Source organism: Perca fluviatilis, chromosome 3 (assembly GCF_010015445.1).
Source record: "Perca fluviatilis chromosome 3, GENO_Pfluv_1.0, whole genome shotgun sequence".
Classification (NCBI taxonomy): domain Eukaryota; kingdom Metazoa; phylum Chordata; class Actinopteri; order Perciformes; family Percidae; genus Perca; species Perca fluviatilis.
Window position 1 is genome coordinate 27,205,475 of NC_053114.1, and position 14,761 is coordinate 27,220,235.

Genomic DNA, 14,761 nt, shown 5'->3' on the forward strand with positions numbered 1-14,761 from the left:
AGTTTTACTCCCCTGGAAAAACAAACAAACAAACAAATGAGAGCTCCTTGGGGAGAATGATGAATAACTTTAACAGCGTCGTACATTATTTTTGTCACACTTCCAAATATTACAAGCACAGACACAAGCATTGGAACTAAATTCTGTTTACTCTGGGGAAAAGGTAAATATTTCTTTGCGAGTTAAAAACTTGCATAGCCTGGATCTTTTGTTACACCTTGGCTGATCTGAACGTTGCATTCACAAGCGCAGGTGAACAGAAGCAGATCTAAGAGAATTCACTTGTGCTTATCTGCGCAGTTCTGCAGGAGACAGTTATTCTGCATCTGTGCAGGTTGCGTCTAGAGACGAAGGAAGCTGAGGAAATCAGGGAAGATGGTTAAACTGGCAAAGCTGCTTCTCTTCTAACAATAATGTGAGACAGTTCTGAGCCATCGCTCTTGCAAAAGGAAATAGGATTAAGTTGTCGGTTACCACCAACGTTCACTATCGTGGTAGCGTGAAGAAACATCTCCTTTGACGGAGAATTTGAATTTCTTTTTATTTTCAGTCTAATATCTAAAGGTGGTTTAGTGGAATTTATTTTCATTCCAAAAATGTCTTCTGAGGAATAAGAGAGTTAAATATTCATTGGCAGCATGTGTTCTGTCACACACAGTGTGTCTGATGTGAATAATTGATGGTCACTGTTGTAGTTTCAGGGCCCACCGGGACAGACAGATGTGTTTGTGAAAACAATGTCTCAGTCCACACTATGAGACCGAGAAGCAGCCACACAGCGCCCCCAAAAACTGTGGAGCCTGCCAAAAGAAAGTCTACTAAGATGCTCAATCAACAGTGAAGCCTTAACTTTGAATACACACTAAGGAAGCACTAAGCAAATTACCTTGCATAAACATTTACTGCATTTGTAAGCAATGAGATACTTCTACTTTCTTGTCAATGCATCTACAACGACACTACCTGTCGCAATAGGAAAACACATGTATATATAATTTTTCACTTACTGCAGCCATCATGTCTGCTTATTTTATGCAACATAAAAAAAATAGTTCTTAACACTGTGTAACCCAAAACTACATACAAGTTAACAATGTATCAATTTAACTTGCCTCTTTTATAAACACAGCTTTAAGTGTAGGCATCATTGTGCAAATAGATGCCAAGCTTTGATTCAGTCTACTACATGCCATCCTTTCTGTCTCCAAAAACACATAATAGACTTGAAATGTAATAAAACAATATTGTTTTTCTTTTTTTTTTTTAAATTGACTGAGCCCTGTTCTTCTACTGGGAATTGGTCTGGATTTGCTAAATCTGAGAGAGCATGTAAAATTTGATAGACAGAATTGGTTCATGAGGAAGAAATGCACATTTTTAAATTATAATTGTGAAGCACTGAAGCCACTATTGTGCATGCAGTGTATTTAGAGGAATAGATCAACACCACTGTATTACTACAATTTGAAAGTGTCTGTCTTTCAACATGACACAGAGCCTGCGATTTAACATTGAAAGGCTCCACATCCTCCTTAGGACTGGAAAGGAGGATGCTCTTGGTCTATTTGAGGCACCAATTTTATGTCCAATGTCTCTCAAATATAATTAGTCACTTGTATTTGGTCATATTTAATATGGTATGGTAAAATTCAGTTTTACTTATGATCTAGATTTGTTTTGTAGATTAGAAGAAGATGAAACAATAACCAAGTTCATAACATGAGCAGCATACACGATCAGAAATCACAGGGCAAAGCCTGTCAAAAATGCCATCACCTGTCACTGCAAACAGCACCAAAACATTTCTGACAAACTGAAGCCAGCTGAAGCACTTGTGTGACAACTAGACATTTCCACCCCCTCCTCCCTGCCCCACCTCCAATGACCTGAATCAGCCAGCAAGAAGAGAAGGATGCTGCAGTGTTCAGGGGACTGGTGGCCACATGGCAGCGTACTGTGGGGATTAACTTCAGTAGCGTGTGCAGAGGTCATGGATAAACAGGTCTCTTAGTTTGTTTGGACCACGTGCCAAACTCAAGGCCCGCCGGCCAAATCCGCCCCTCGCAGATTTTGATACGGCCCGCAATTCAATATAGGTTCACAATCAAAAACAAAAACCTAGTTTTTGTCGCTTTTTCCAAAGTTTTTGTCACTTTTTCCAAAGTTTTTGTCGCTTTTTCCAAAGTTTTTGTCGCTTTTTCCAAAGTTTTTGTCGCTTTTCCCAAAGTTGTTTTTGCTTTTTTCAACCTTTTTTGGCGCTTTTTTGGTGCTTTTTTCTATGATGGCTGAGGAACTTTTTTGCTGACTTTTTTAGGGCATCAAGTCAACCAAACTGTAAATGAGAAAGCTATATGAGACGTGCAATAACACAGTCAAAGATATTTGACTTTTTCTCTTAAATAAAAGCATGTCTATAAACTATACAGTACATGTCTGGCCCTTGATGTGATTCTCATTTTCCAGTGTGGCCCTTAGTGAAATTGAGTTTGACACTACTGGTTTAGACTGTCCTGCTGAAGATGCAGCAGCTCTGATCTGAGATCTGATCATGTATCTCATCTCTGCGCTCAGCAGTGCGAGAGCGGTAACTTGTCACCTCCATCTTCTTCTCCTGCTGGAAACAACGAGTAGGTATTTTTCCTTCTTTAGTTGATAAAACAGATATTAAAGAAACAATCTGACAAGAGTCACTTTTCAAGCTAATCCCTTTCGTCCTTCTGACAGTTTAAATCCCTGTGTAGCCTCTTAAACTCTACAATAAAGCAACGACCCGAGAACAACATCTGCTTATAAAAGGCTCAGTAAACTAAGACTATGTGGCTGAATTGCTTTTCAAATTTCAGGAGAATGCATATTTATGATGCTGAAGTTAAGTAGAACAAAGTGATATATCAAGTGGAACATATTGCTGGGTTGGCCAGTTCTAAAGCCAGGAGCCTAAATTAGCTGAATAAAATATACCCTTATCATGCAGTGACACAATCTCCTGTCTGACGCACATAGACTGTAACTCATTTAGAGGAAAATAGGTCACTGTAAGAATCTGTATTTCCCAATAAAAAAACAAAACTCAAAACAAATTGTTAAATCATAAAGTTCCACAACTGAAATATTTAAGTTTGAAACACTATCTTATAAATCAAAGACTATTCCAACTGCGAGGGAAGGAGAAACAAATAAAAGCAGAATTAATTTTATAAGTTACTGGCTTGTTGTTATCAATGCTTTGCTTTGTTTTCCCTCCTCTGAGCTCGTGTGATCACAGCCTTACAACAAGAGCAACACTTTTATTGTTATTATTTCTTGAGTAGGCCCATTTGTTCTGAGCAGGGCTACGCAGGCCTACTAATGAGTCCAAAGTGCAGTGATTGATAGGAACACAAGAATGATTATCTGCCTTAAAAAAGCAAAGCATGCAAAATATACAAAATGCAAAAAATGAGTAAATTAATTACTGCACCATCAGTCATATCAATTTAAGTATGCAGACTGCCATCACACAGTATATTCCCAATGCAATGAAAAATCTATCTAATGAGGGGAAAAATCCATTAATTCTGATTAAAATATTCTATGAAGCTGCTTATGAGCATATCGCTCAGATGTGTGAAGGTGTAACTATCACCCCGTTCCCACCAGGTAGTAAAATCCGATCTGATCTCTCTCAGGACGCATTGAGATCCTATCACTAAAACCTCACCGGAGGTGGTCTAGGCCTCATATGTCCACATTTTTAATACCAGTGAGAATGGGAATGTTTCCTCAGCCACATTAATGACCGCCTACTTAACTGTGAGCAGAACTAGGACTCATTCAAAGTATTTCTCATGTCACAGAAACCACTGAGAGTGAATCGTGTGTTTTGGATGTTTTTTATTTATCATCAGTCTCGTATTAGCTCTGGAGAAGGCTAGCGAAACAGTGGCTGTGAAACGGTTTAATTTCTTATAAATTCTTCACAATACAAATCCCCCGTTATTTTGTTATTTAAATGCTTTTATTATGAAGCGGCAAAGATATAATATTGAAACTAAACTTTAAACCACAAAGATGCAGTTAGAAGCTACAAACTGAGAGCTGACACACAGAGACTTTTAAAAATTTATTTTTCTCCTGCACAGGTCCCGCCACCCGTCTGTAGACATCTTTATGTCGGCACACAGACAGACTGTGGGCAGCGCTTTTTCAAGTCATCACACGATTCTATGTATGTATGTATGTATGTATGATTTATGTAGGAGTAACAACTGATATTTATAAAACACACACAACCAGCCTATATGCAAACGGAAATGATGTACATCTTTATTTGCATATAGAGCAGGGAAGTGAGATCTGATCACAAGTGGTCACTCAGGAGGCATTTGGAGACACATTCTACTGCCAGGTGGAAACACCCATACAGAGTTGTCCGCTTGTGATCCCATCACTCAGATCCGATTCTAAAACCAGGTCAGAACAGGCCTAAGATCATGAAAATTTTCACAAGAAGAATCTATAAAAATGTGTCCTGGCAGACAGATTACATTAGTTGCTAATTTTCCACAGAGACAAATTGTGGCAAAAACTAAATGTCCATGCTTTACTCTTTCCATCCCCTGAGCTAACACTGCTCATTAGCTGTTAATATTATTTAAAAACCTACAGTACAGTATTTGCAGCCATGTAACCAGCTGGAAAAAAAGGATGTGCCAGCTACATTCAAACAATCAAAAAAAGTACAAAGATCTGAGTGTCAAGCTAAATCACACAATACCATGTCAATTCAATACATTGAAACTTTTGCCAGCAATTATAGCTTTGTGTCTTCGTGCCTTCATTACAATATCTCTCACCGTAACTGCCACATTTGCACAGGCTTGGCTAAGCTGGTTAGGGAGCATCTGTGAACAGCTATAATAAAGTCAATCCACAGATTTTAAAGGCATTTAAGAAGTGGTATTTTGTTCCACTCAAGGACTTTCACATACAAGTTCAGTGTTATTTTAACTCTAAGCTCTGAATGCCAGAGGTTAAGGTTTTGTCAGGACAGAAATCATCATCCCAATGTAAGGCACTCTGAAGCAGGATATGTTTAATAATGTGCCTGTATCTGGCAAATGAGTTGGTCAACACAGCTTGATAACATCTCAGTGATGCACCCGTGCCCAGTTGCTGCTAAATATAGCACTTTGTATTGGACATCAGCTATTGTTTAGCCAGACCCAAAAATCTCATGCTTTTTCCATACTCCAGGCTGCTGTCATGTGCCTTTTATCAGGAGAGACTTGTTTCTGCCCATACAGCCAACATTTTAGTTACACTGATAGATTATTTTTCTGGAAAGCTCTCTCAGTGCTGCCAAGGAAGTGCATTGTTTCATATATGTTTGGTTGCCCAGTTTGGTTGGGATGAGCAGCTCCAGGTCTCTTGTTCCACATTTTATTTCTTAATGATAAAACCTGCTGAGCTCTTGCAACACTTTGCATTATACTGACATTCACTGACATTAACTGCTGTCCCAGACACCCGGAACAAAGTTAGTTTATTTTATTTGTTTCACAGAACATAAAATACAAATAAAATTGAAGAAATACAAAAATACATGTGAGGGTGTGGTAGAAACCTGTAATGGCTTATATAAAAAGCACAACCATATGACATACACCAAATGTAGACTACAGATTTAACATTAGAAAGGACATTTTCTCTTTCACTTTCCTTACCCAGATGTTCTCTACTATTTCACAAGATTAAACCAGCAACCTTACACACATTAGCTTTCTTTTTAAACCGTATTCCACACACTTCATTCTGCAATAACCACAATATAAAATCCAAGTGGTGTCCGACCACAGGACTGATAACCCTGAGAGTGACTTTTTTTTTTGTGAGCACCTTCTTCACAAGCCTGTGCAAACAAAGCAATTTGGTGTTAATGTGAACTTAGTAATATTGAGATTGTTCAGCTCACTCCAACTAACAAAACACCCCACACACTCCTTAACCAAGCATAGATAAAGCACCAGTACACCTGTTCAATTTCCATAATTATAAATTCAAGTGTGAGCAATATTTTTTCATTGTGATGCATCCTCTAACTTTATCAGTGATCACTGATTTTCCATAGTGTCCACAAATTCACATCAGCTGTAACTCTACAAAAGATAATAGTTTGAATTAAAGGACTTAAAATAAGAATCTAGAACATTTCAATCCAGTTCAACCTCAGCAAAAAAACATTGGGTGCTGAAATCCTACTGAAGGAAAAAGCAAGCTGGCCAGTCATTCATAGTGTGCCTCCTTATTGATCGCAGTGCTGCAGTACAGCCCCTTATTCTGATAATGTGAGAGGTAGTGACCTAAGCGTCTCCAGGGATCAATTCAAAACCCTCGCCACAAAAACAGCCAATTAGTGAGCTTCACAAGCTTCTCAGATGCAGTCCAAGGGCCTCTTTTTTTCCATCCAGATAACACGTCCATTTCCCTCACTCCAAGGAAAGCCAAGACCATAAAAACAAACGCATAATACAGGATGAGGAAATGTTGTTAATGTTGAAACACACGTGTTTGCTGTTGGTGTCCGTGCGTCTGTGCTCATGTTCTCATGGGATGTCTTCCATGGCACCAAACCACGAAACATTAATCCTATAAAGTCAATCGCCCATTTCTTATTGTCGGACCCCTAGCAGGACTAATTTATGGCAAAAAGAAATTTTGATGAATCTCTACTGAGATCTCCAAGACCTAAATACTGTCATACAGATGTGTGTTGTTTCCATGAAAGGGAGAGAATATGATTCTTATTCTGTGATTATTAAATCATGAACAGGATACCCTATCTTATATAAAGTCAGGTTTTGGCCTCTCTGGATGCCTTGGAAGTACAGCAAGACAGGCTCCGTGGTTACTAATGCATTCCTCTGGCAACAAGAGACGGCACACGGACAAATCAGATGTACACTCGCTCACTTTTTCCCCATACCTTTTAAAATGCCTCCTTTTGTTTCCTTTTCTCAAGAGTTTGTGTACATCCATCCTGTCAAAGCCGTTTGATGCTTCCACCAGGTTCTGTTTGACAGTGAATAAAAGCTGGCTGGGTTAGAGTTCAGGTCAGTGTGGATGAGGAAACAGGGAAGGGAGGTAGTGTACCACATCAGCTTCCTCCCTGGCTGGGGATGTCTACAACCCAGCGTCAGGAACAACAGTAGGACAGAGAAAAATGATAGAGCCACAAAACACTGAGGAAACATGTCTCCCCTGCCCTGAGCTCAACATTAATTTCTGCATACAGCCTTGTCAGCAGTGACATTATTCAAAACAGCAAGAGCAAATGTTAATGAGTTCTTATTTGCATATTTATTTTTTTCTTTGTTGAAATGTCACTGATTATTATGTACTATGATGATAAATGCATCTGCTCATGCAGCTTGATGTGTAATTAGCCATTAGGTGGAATAAATAGATCAATTAAAAAGGAGAGGGGCCAGGATTAAGAGAAATCAAACCAAGAGGAATGCAGGAGTGAGAAACAAAATAACCCATTAGGCTTGGGGGGGTGGGAAGCTTACGTTTATTGCTTTCAGATCAGACTAGAAATCTGGAAAGGGATACTAATCAAGGAAAGGTGTCTAAATTCTCAGCTAGATCAGAGATATCAAAGATTTTACTGCACATTTTTAGCCCTGAAATATGACTTCAAAAATTAGAAGCTGCTGCCCATCGCACTAGTTTATTTTCTCCCAAAATCCATCTCTGTGTGAGAGAGGAGATGTGGATTTCCTGATTGTATTTATCCCCTCCTGGAATAATCAGGTGCCATGGCTCGGCCTATTTGAATTTTTTCTAATTTGGTAAAAAGGAAAGAGGGGGAGGTGTAAAGGGGAAAATGTTTTTGCTTGGCCTTTGCCTTTTTCCAAGCCCAACTATTCTCCTGCCAGCGCTTGTTATTCACGAATGAGGGAAAAAAATGCATTACTGCGGACCAGATGGGAACATTCCACATGACCAAACCAATCAATCACCTTGGTGGGACACAGGTGTGACACAGCCGTGCAGCAACACACCATTTCACAGTCTATCAGGCACAAACACATGGTCACCAATCAATGGCACCCTGAGGACCCATGAGGAGGGGTGCTCCTCCACAGCCTCACTGGTTCATGGCTGATGACTTCATAATCACACATCCATCCTCTCAGGAGGCGATGAGCTCCCTAATAATGTCTCCCACCACATGAACACCAACACTGTAATGGATGCTGCTTCGATAGGGATGCTAACATGCTCCCCCTGCATCACACATTCATATGTGATCTCACGAGAGAGGGATATCCAGAAAAACAAGAGCACATTTGACAAGCTGATGAAATGTCCCCCAGTCGGATACTAGAATCAAGTCAGTGTGTGACATCAAAGTGTGTGTCTATGTTTGGCAAACAACTGTTGAACAGTGAAACAACAGAGATCCGAGGTGAAGGGCAAGTAAGGATACACACATGGGTTAGGAATGCTGATCCAGCTCCAAGCACTGTGGGCATATTTCCTAATTTCATAAACAAGAAAACCCCTGCAAACCTTTAGGAATATAAGCCTGCATTAAATAAAACACCCAAACAGCCTGAAGGGGATAACTCATTTGATGAGTGCACTCTGTGGAGATGGTATTGTATTGTGGGCTAAAAACTATAGCAGCCATTTAAAAGAGTTTTGTTGATTCTAAGTAGACTAAAATAAATGTACCTCCCCACCCCCATATTCCTGGCTGTGAAGAAAAAGTCTCACAGTGCCGTGCTTCTCTCTACACATCCCACACCTCGCACTCTCAGGCCTGTGCCAGGCATTGTTAAGTGGGTGTAAAGGCGAAACAAATGTTTGCATTTTATTAACCAATCACAATCCACTACAGTCCAACAAGAAGGGAGTGTAATGTTATCTAGTGCTTTGGTTTGCCAGCACACCACGCATGGACACAGGACACATAGGAGAGCATTTGTGACTGTGGAAAAAATGGAGGCGGGGGTGGGCACGAGAATTAACCAGCAACTGTTGGCCAGGTTTTCTGGGGCTCGTCAACAAAGGACTCAACCTTAGATGTGTTTTCAAGTTAGAGGCTTTCGGTGAGTAAAACTTTACAAACTTAAACTTGAATTAGTCGATGACACAGAGACTGATGTCCACTAATCAGGGGGCAATTTCATGCATTATCTATGTTGTAGTAGTGGAGTTACTCTGTAGGAAAGGAAGGAGGGGGATCCATCTCTGTGCCCAACATGGGTTTATACCAGGATTCCACTGGGCAAACCTGACCAAATTTGCACAAAGGCCAAAAAATGTTATCGGAAAAGAAAAAACGAGCTACAAATGCTGAATGTACAGGATCAGCTATAGATGTGTGAAACAGGTGTGTACAGTAACACAGTGTCAGGTAAGATTATGGACACAGAGCTATTTATTCAAGTTGTTATTAATTGAAAACAACTGTAGCTTAGCTTTAATGCTCTCATCTGTAACATATGTAAATTCCAGAAGTACCAAAGCCAGGGTCAACACTACATAATACATCAAAGTTTACAATATGTTTGCTATATACACTCACCTAAAGGATCATTAGAACACATGTTAAATTTCACGTTAATTAAATGATCTAATCAACCAATCACATGGCAACTGCTTCAATGCATTTAGGGGTGTGGTCCTGGTCTAGACAATCTCCTGAACTCCAAATTGAATGTCAGAATGGGAAAGAAAGGTGATCTAAGCAACTTTGAGCGTGGCATGGTTGTTGGTGCCAGACTGGCTGGTCTGAGTATTTCACAATCTGCTCAGTTGCTGGGATTTTCACACACAACCATTTCTAGGGTTTACAAAGAATGGTCTGAAAAAGGAAAAACATCCAGTATGCTGCAGTCCTGGGGGTGAAAATGTCTTGTTGATGCTAGAGGTCAGAGGAGAATGGGCTTCGACTCAAATAACCACTCGTTACAACCGAGGTATGCAGTAAAGCATTTGTGAAGCCACAACACGCACAACCTTGAGGCGGATGGGCTACACCAGCAGAAGACCCCACCAGGTACCACTCATCTCCACTAAAAATAGGAAAATGAGGCTACAATTTGCACGAGCACACCAAAATTGGACAGTTGAAGACTGGAAAAATGTTACCTGGTCTGATGAGTCTCGATTTCTGTTGAGACATTCAGATGGTAGAGTCAGAATTTGGTGTAAACAGAATGAGAACATGGATCCGTCATGCTTTGTTACCACTGGGCAGGCTGGTGGTGGTGTAATGGTTTTGGGGATCCCTTTCGCCTTCAGAATTGCCTTAATTCTTCGTGTCATTGATTCAACAAGGTGCTGGAAGAATTCTTTCGAAATGTTGGCCTACAGTGCCTTGCGAAAGTATTCGGCCCCCTTGAACGTTTCGACCTTTTGCCACATTTCAGGCCTCAAACATAAAGATATAAAACTGTAATTTTTTGTGAAGAATCAACAACAAGTGGGTCCCAATTATGAAGTGGAACGAAATTCATTGGCTATTTCAAACTTTTTTAACAAATAAAAAACTGAAAAATGGCGTGCAAAATTATTCAGCCCCTTTACTTTCAGTGCAGCAAACTCTCTCCAGAAGTTCAGTGAGGATCTCTGAATGATCCAATGTTGACCTAAATGACTAATGATGATAAATAGAATCCAGCTGTGTGTAATCAAGTCTCCGTATAAATGCACCTGCTCTGTGATAGTCTCAGAGGTCCGTGTAAAGCGCAGAGAGCATCATGAAGAACAAGGAACACACCAGGCAGGTCCGAGATACTGTTGTGGAGAAGTTTAAAGCCGGATTTGGATACAAAAAGATTTCCCAAGCTTTAAACATCCCAAGGAGCACTGTGCAAGCGATAATATTGAAATGGAAGGAGTATCAGACCACTACAAATCTACGAAGACCCGGCCGTCCCTCTAAACTTTCAGCTAATACAATGAGAAGACTGATCAGAGATGCAGCCAAGAGGCCCATGATCACTCTGGATGAACTGCAGAGATCTACAGCTGAGGTGGGAAACTCTGTCCATAGGACAACAATCCGTCGTATACTGCACAAATCTGGCCTTTATGGAAGAGTGGCAAGAAGAAAGCCATTTCTTAAAGATATCCATAAATAGTGGTCGTTTAAAAGTTTGCCAAAAGCCACCTGGGAGACACACCAAACATGTGGAAGAAGGTGCTGTGGTCAGATGAAACCAAAATCGAACTTTTTGGCAACAATGCAAAACGTTATGTTTGGCGTAAAAGCAACACAGCTCATCACCCTGAACACACCATCCCCACTGTCAAACATGGTGGTGGCAGCATCATGGTTTGGGCCTGCTTTTCTTCAGCAGGGACAGGGAAGATGGTTAAAATTGATGGGAAGATGGATGGAGCCAAATACAGGACCATTCTGGAAGAAAACCTGATGGAGTCTGCAAAAGACCTGAGACTGGGACGGAGATTTGTCTTCCAACAAGACAATGATCCAAAACATAAAGCAAAATCTACAATGGAATGGTTCACAAATAAACATATCCAGGTGTTAGAATGGCCAAGTCAAAGTCCAGACCTGAATCCAATCGAGAATCTGTGGAAAGAACTGAAAACTGCTGTTCACAAACGCTCTCCATCCAACCTCACTGAGCTCGAGCTGTTTTGCAAGGAGGAATGGGCAAAAATGTCAGTCTCTCGATGTGCAAAACTGATAGAGACATACCCCAAGCGACTTACAGCTGTAATCGCAGCAAAAGGTGGCGCTACAAAGTATTAACTTAAGGGGGCTGAATAATTTTGCACGCCCAATATTTCAGTTTTTTATTTGTTTAAAAGGTTTGAAATATCCAATAAATTTCGTTCCACTTCATGATTGTGTCCCACTTGTTGTTGATTCTTCACAAAAAATTACAGTTTTATATCTTTATGTTTGAGGCCTGAAATGTGGCAAAAGGTCGAAAAGTTCAAGGGGGCCGAATACTTTCGCAAGGCACTGTATATTGATAGGACAGGGTCAAACACAGTATTAGTATGGTGTTCCTAATAATCCTTTAGGTGAGTGTATAGAGATCATATGAAAAATGGGTCCAGCCAAATTACATACTCACTGGCATGGTTTGTGTTTACAGTTCTATACAGTAAGTACGACTTTCTGCAAAGAAGATTCAAGGCACAAAATGTTAAGACTTAATGGTCGCTGTTTTTTATTTTTGTGTATATCGAAGTTACACAGTGATAAGATATTCAGTGCTGTTGGCAATGGCAGCGCTGAAGTCAGCAGACTTTAAGTGTTCCACTAACAGAAATTGTTCTGAATGAATCTTTTCCCTTTAAGCTTTGCGCTTGTATTAAATAATCTCTAACATTCTTTTTGGCATCAGCTGCCGGCAGCATGAGGCGAGAGAAATGAAAAAAAGGGGGGAGGGGAGAAAGAAAGGAAGAGTGGAAAATAAAGCGAGATGTCAGATGTACAAGAAGGCCAACAAGCACAATGGGTCTTAGCGACAGAATTTGGATTTATCTTAACTTATTTTAACCACTTCTCGAAAATTTGTATTTTCAGCACAAAATAAAGTTAAGACAGAATTTGACTCTTTTCTTGTGCAACATCTGTAGACTCACATGTACATGATTATGCACAAGTATCCTGGATCCTTATAACCAACTGCTTTGGGTCTTTCCTATCAACATACATAACAAGCATTCTCTCATATAAAAGGTAGTGAAACGAGCTACACTTGAAGACAGCTTTCCACTGATTATAAATACAATCGTGGTGTGTGATGACTTATGTCATCATACCTTGGCCATACCCCAGCTCTTCCTTCCTCTTTGGAGAGACAGCCCCTCCGGGCCTACTGGGACTACAGCTGATCCTCTGCAGCTGGGAAGCCTTGCCAGTCGCATGCTGGGGGCCAGGACCTAGGGAAGGCAAGGCCAGGGCTGGGCAGGGCCGAGATGGGCTGAGAGGAGCACGAGGACAGGGAGGGCTGGGATGTGTGGGGAGATGTGGGCGGCATGTGAATGGAGAAAGGGGATTTGCGGCCTTTCAGCTCGTCTTCAGCTCTTCAAGCTCCACTGACCGCGGTAATAGATAAGCACACCCTGCAGCTCTGCATAATGACCGGCTACATCCACTTAACTGTACTGCAACACATCTCCTTGTCTTCCCTTCGCTGCTCTCTGTTCTGTTCATATATACAGTACATATATACATTTTGCACTTATCACTTTTGAGAGAATGTGCAAAAACGTGATTACCGTGAATTAGTACTATATGCAGCTCTTACTGTGAAAGCTTGCAGTATACTGTATGTGTATGTGTGGGTGAATGACATGAAATGAGTGGGGAGAGGGAGCAGCATTGGCAGCACCTGTGACCCATACTCTAGCGGAAAGTGGAGTGCACACCTGAACAGCACCTGGCCACAATCAAAGCCGGGGTCTGAGGAGGTTCTCCCATGGGACGGAGCATTAGTACATGACACCTGCCCCAGTGAAAACACACTGGGGATGCCAGTGTGATGTGAGATTGGACACTTCCCCAAAAGCCTTGAGGAACAATTAGAAATGAAAAGTGAATAGACTGAAAGAGATTAATTTTGTTCTAGTGAAAAAGACAAAGATATAATGCCTTTTTTGTATCCTAAAAAATGTACTGAGTTTTGTGTACTCCATTTTAAATTCAATTCTTTAGTTATAAAATAAACAAAACCAAGACAAGAAGAAGATTTTTGTTCACACAGTTTGTAAACAAGGAGAGGAAACTGCACAATGAAATGCTAAATTTGAATGGTAATATGATGCAAATGTTAGTTTCCAGCAGTGCATTATTATTTTCCCTTTACCAGCAAGCATTATGGCAATAAACTACCTAGAGAGCACAGACAAATACACAGCGTATGAATACCATATATCGTTATTGATTATATCAATCCAGGCCAATAATATTGATCTGAGGTATTTGCAAAACCATCATATTACAACTATAAACGTTGGCTAGGAGCATGCTAGTACAACAATGAAAGAGAAAGCAATAAGAAAACAAACACACAGGCACTGAAAAGGTTGCATGCAAGTCATTTTAACATCATACCACAGGTTGTGGGTCCTTTATTTGGTCACATTAAACAAATATCTGATTGTACTTTTTTTTTTTTAGACAAAATTTAGTCAAAGATTATTTAATCGCTTGGTCAGATAATACAAAAATCCACAGGTCCTAAAACTGGTTTTATTTTTTTCTGAGGCCCTTATGAGATTGAGCTCTGAGGTGCCTTAGTTTAGGATGACAAGTCGGGAACACATTGTAATACAACACACAGAGCTTGTCTGTAATGTATTTTAACTGCAACATCAGTATTGTGCTGTCTAGACATTTTCTTTAACTCATGGCAAAAACTCCACCTAAAGGATGGAAATAGAGACCAAGGCAATTATATAACAATGACAGAAAGTAGTCAAATTGTCAATTGTGACTTATTATGTTCTGTTTAACTAACGTGGAGTTTCTTTAAGCTGGTAATACTACTTGCAGGCACCTGCAACACCCAGTGAAACGGGATATATAGCGGTGGGTAGGGCTCGATGATATGACGCTATATATCGTCAAAACAATATTAAAATGTCTACCTTATATGTTTTGCAGGTTGTTCATTTTGCATTAAAGTTATTAATAAAATAAAAACAAATACTCAGTACATTTTATTTGTCAAGAATTTAATTCACACGGGAGTAGTAGTTATTTCATATAGACTATGTA

The 14,761-nt window shown here is 40.1% G+C and overlaps 1 protein-coding gene across 5 annotated transcripts in view; it reads right to left on the reverse strand.

The window, feature by feature from the left end:
• tcf12 (transcription factor 12) overlaps window positions 1–14,761 on the reverse strand; it is an 88,485-nt gene that overhangs the window by 40,876 nt on the left and 32,848 nt on the right. The gene's annotated exons all lie outside the window — the stretch shown is intronic.